The sequence below is a fragment of the Mastigoproctus giganteus genome, chromosome 13 (assembly GCF_048544385.1).
Source record: "Mastigoproctus giganteus isolate SK-2022 chromosome 13, ASM4854438v1, whole genome shotgun sequence".
Classification (NCBI taxonomy): domain Eukaryota; kingdom Metazoa; phylum Arthropoda; class Arachnida; order Uropygi; family Thelyphonidae; genus Mastigoproctus; species Mastigoproctus giganteus.
In genome coordinates this window covers 15,048,216-15,052,569 of record NC_143587.1, presented here as the reverse complement: position 1 = coordinate 15,052,569, position 4,354 = coordinate 15,048,216, and the positions used below count along the sequence as shown (strand labels likewise).

At 40.3% G+C, this 4,354-nt stretch overlaps 1 non-coding gene across 1 annotated transcript; it reads left to right on the top strand.

Moving 5' to 3' along the window:
- The first annotated feature begins 1,384 nt into the window (after positions 1-1,384).
- On the top strand, positions 1,385-1,457 carry TRNAT-CGU (transfer RNA threonine (anticodon CGU)). Its single transcript has one exon. It is a non-coding gene; the product is annotated as a tRNA-Thr (tRNA).
- Positions 1,458-4,354: the final 2,897 nt, after the last annotated feature.

Genomic DNA, 4,354 nt, shown 5'->3' with positions numbered 1-4,354 from the left:
AAACTATTTTTTAACTTGGATAGCTACCAACCCCTCTAATACAGGCAATTTGTGCAGGTATTGGAGCCATCGACACTGCAAGCACCTTTTATACGGCTCCCAATAATATTCTTATCACCAACTTGAAACCAATGGCATTTGTAACTTTTACTTCACCGCTCAACGATCAATCAAATGCCTTTTTTGCTATCGTCCCTTAGAGATGTTCCCTTGGCCCTCTTCAATTTAACCCATTTATCAATGACCTTCCAATCATTACCTGTGTCACATGTTCAACTGGAACTACAAGGACAATGTCAAACTGTCAATGTGCTGCCATCTCCGGACCCACTGATCAACTACAGCAGTACCCACCGAGTTTATACTCAGTTCGTGGCCACCTACCAATCGATTATCCATGAATCCTTCAACGTATCCAGATTCGGTACGGAAGCAGAGCATCAGTACCGAATCTGGATATTCTACAAAAATGACTTTTTACATGTCCATGTGAAGAGTGTCACGCACCGCTGAAAAAGGAAGGAAATCATTGTAATAAGGATCGCATTCCTTCACTTCATTTACCTATTTCTTTCAAGTATTTATCCAATCCCTCCCTGATTTTAAATAAATCTCCAACGTCCACAAGACTACGTGACAACAGCTGCAGTTGCCTGATTTCCAAACTTGTAACCTACAAGTCTCTTTCCATAAGAATACGACTTTTTGTCCTTAACCAATCTTCTACCTCTTCTCCCTAACCTTACTAACAGATACACATCTTTACCAAACTGGGATCACTAAGCTTTTATACAATATTCAATACGCAGCCTAGCAGTTACTTTTTTATAATTGAATAACCACCTTTTTATCTCTACGCCAATTTAGTGTTCTTAAGAACTACGGTCAAGGACCTCGTTCAATAGAAGTCCAAATTAATCATCATCGAACTATTTCTTCCAGGGAGGCTCTCTGTCCCCTTCTCTTCAACCCCCTTAAAGCCCTTATTAATCAGGATAACTTTGCCACCTACATTAATGATTTAAAACGCTATGTTGTAGAGAAAGTCCCTCCTCCTGAAATTTCAGACTAAATTTTAGAAAAGTTTTAACCTTCTAAAGTTATACAATTAAAAGTATTTCAGAATATTTTTCTTCTATATAGATATTTTTTAACGAAAAACTTGATGTACTCTTTTTATATCTGAGTAGCCGAGTGGTCAAGTCAAAGGTTGCATAAGTACACAAAGTGACGGGAGTTCAAGACTGTGACTGCTAAATACGGTGCTGTTTCTTAATTTCTCTTTATCTTCTGAATTCCTCTGACCATATGGTCATCCCGGAGTATAAACAGAATCCATGGAGACAGAATCTCAAAGAAAAGTAAAGTGATAACTCTCACAAGTGCCACCGTAGCTCAGTGGAAAGAGCACTGGTCTCGTAAACCAGGGGTCGTGAGTTCGAACCTCATCGGTGGCTGTTTATCTTTTAATATCTCCTAACAAGGGGGGTGAGGCGAGATTAGAATAAGGTTAAACGCATAAAATATTATAATTAACTTTAACTAAATTAATGTACTCGGAGATGAAAACAGTAACCATTAATCTGAGGGAAAATTAAATATTTAAATTATTGTACGCGTATATTCAATAATCTTTAAATTGTAATTATGAAAAGCTAAACGAGAAATGCTTTTCAAAAAGAACAGTGGGCTAATTTGCATAAAAACATCCGTATTTACTTTAATACTTGTAAGTTAAAGTTCTACGAGAAGCTAGTTGTCGAGCAATTTTCCTTTTGGACAATTCCGGAAGTCTTATAGATGGCGCTTGTGACCGATAATCAGCTTCCGCTCGTTGCTAGGACAGTTGCTATGCGATCACTGTTGCTAAGGCAAGAACAGCGAACTTTTCCTTCTAGTTGACATTTAAATTTCCGGTTCTGATGTCCGTTTTCATTTGGTTCCGATAAAATTATGTCAAATGCATCTGCCATAGTTTTTATGGTAAATGATGACAAATGCGTTATTAATTTTCGTGGAGAATAAGGGGGTCAATCGTTTAAGGGTTTCACTGTCTCTGTTGGGAAAATTATTGGCTAGTTTCGAGGGGGTGGAGACGGTGAGAGAGCCAAGATGGTGGGTAAGTGTATGAGTGGCCACTCCATTGCTATTTCGAGGAGTTTCGCGCACAGAAAAACTACTAATGAGCAGCGCTTGATGCAATTCAGACATGTCTTCAGCTTCTGATGACGTTCTAACCATCCAAAAGAATGCAGAACTCAATGGCTTAGTTGACGATAGTTCTTCCAGAAGTGACAAGAACGTAAGGACACTCATATATCATCAGGAGGGAAACTACTTTGAGAGAGACAGCTTATAAAAATGTACACTGGTGAGCCAAAACTTTATGACCATCTACCTAATAGCATGTTGGATTGCTATTCGCATTGGTAAACTTTTGCATCCGGCGTGGTATTGATTCTGCGAGACTGCCGAAAGGTCCTCGTGGATAGTACAGTTGGTAGAATCGCCGTCATCCCCACACCGGGTGGAAAAGACCCGAGTTCGGGTCCTGTCGATAACGTGAGGAATTTTTATGGGCCATTTTGGAAAAACAACAAAATGGAAGGTGTCTGCAGGTATCGTGGACCAGGTGGACAGAAAGATGTTCCGAAGTTTGGCAATGGAACGAGGCACTGGCCTGGACAGGCGAATTCTGCGTTCCAGCGCATTCCACAAACGTTCGATGGGATTAATAACTGCTGGGAACACACGAAATATACCATGGACGTTTCCAGAGGCGACTGATATAACCACCCTCTTTGGGAATCATTGATATCTCTTCATAAATGTGTTTATCTGACTGTAATATCAATTTTATTCTTTCATCTTTTCATCTACAGTAACAAAGAAGAATTCAACATGTTTAAATAGCAGGCAATCAAATGATTATACCTGAGTCATAACTTATATCAAAGATTTTCTGGAGAAAAATCATGCAATCCTCGCCTGAGATCGACAAACTTATGTTGGCAGGTTCGGGGGATGCGGGATGTTTATTTTGCTTAGTCGTGACTTTTGTTGATCATTACTGTAAGATGACGTGAAGAAAAAGGGGGAAAATGAACCTGCGACAGATAATTTCATTCAAGAAATTATCTTTTTTGGGATCTTCTGATTAAAGAAAATTATATATGTACTTCGGAGCGCAACTCGAAAAGACGATGAAGGGCCTTTGCTCGAGAAAGCTACCTCACTTCTGTGTTGATTAACAGTTTATTATGAGCACTCCCCATTTTGTTGCAAAGAATGTTAAATAATCGGGAATCAAGAGCTCGAGATTTTATAAAATTCACTGTCATTGCTGCTTCATCTGGAACCTTTTACAGATTAAATGGTTCTTGCAGCTAAAGCTTCGCAACAAATTACACAATAAGAAACAATTAAAATTGGTTAGAAAGCTCCGGGTTCACTTAATAATTACCAATAAACAAATGACCTTATACCATTATGAGTCAAAACGTAGCGCACGATCGAGAAATCGTGCTGCTATCTAAAAATTTATATTTTAACCCTTTGACATCGGTGCGCTTTATTTGTACAAGCAACATTCACTGTGCTGCCACTTTATTAGGTACACCTACCTAGTAGCGTGTTGAGCCTCCTTTAGTCTTCAAAACAGCCTGAATTCGTCTAGGCATGGATTGAACAAGATGCTGAAAACGTTGTGCAGGAATGGAGTACCATGCACACATGAGTGTGTCACGCAGTTCCTTGAGATTCGACGGAGGTATAGATGTTCAATAGGATTGAGATCCAGACTCTGAGCGGGCCACTGCAGCAAAGAAAAGTCATTGTCTTGTTCCTGGAACCATTCCATAGTGATTCAGGCTTTGTGCACTGGCGCATTATCCTGCTCGAAGTAACCATTTGACTGAGGATAAACTGTCAACATGAACGGATGCACTTGGTCAGCAACGATGTTTAGGTACGATGTGGTATTCAGACGTGAATCTGGGTATCAATGGGCCCAACGTGTGCCAAGAAAACATTCTCCACACAATGACACTGTCCCCACCACTTTGCACAGTAGTCGTCAGACATGATGGGTCCATGCATTCATGTTGTTTTCGCCAATTCCGAGCCTTCCATCAACATTATGCATCAGGAACTTCGACTCGTGAGATCAAGCAACTGTTTTTCAATCCTCGATAGTCCAGTGCTGGTGTGGCTGTGCCCACAGGAGGCGTGCTCTCTTGTTCTTCATTGATAACAAAGGTACGCTATGTGGTCGTCGGCTGTTGTAGCCCATTTGCGACAACGTGCGACTAGTGGTCCGTTGCGATATTTTGTTCTGCGCACCAAGGTTGTATTC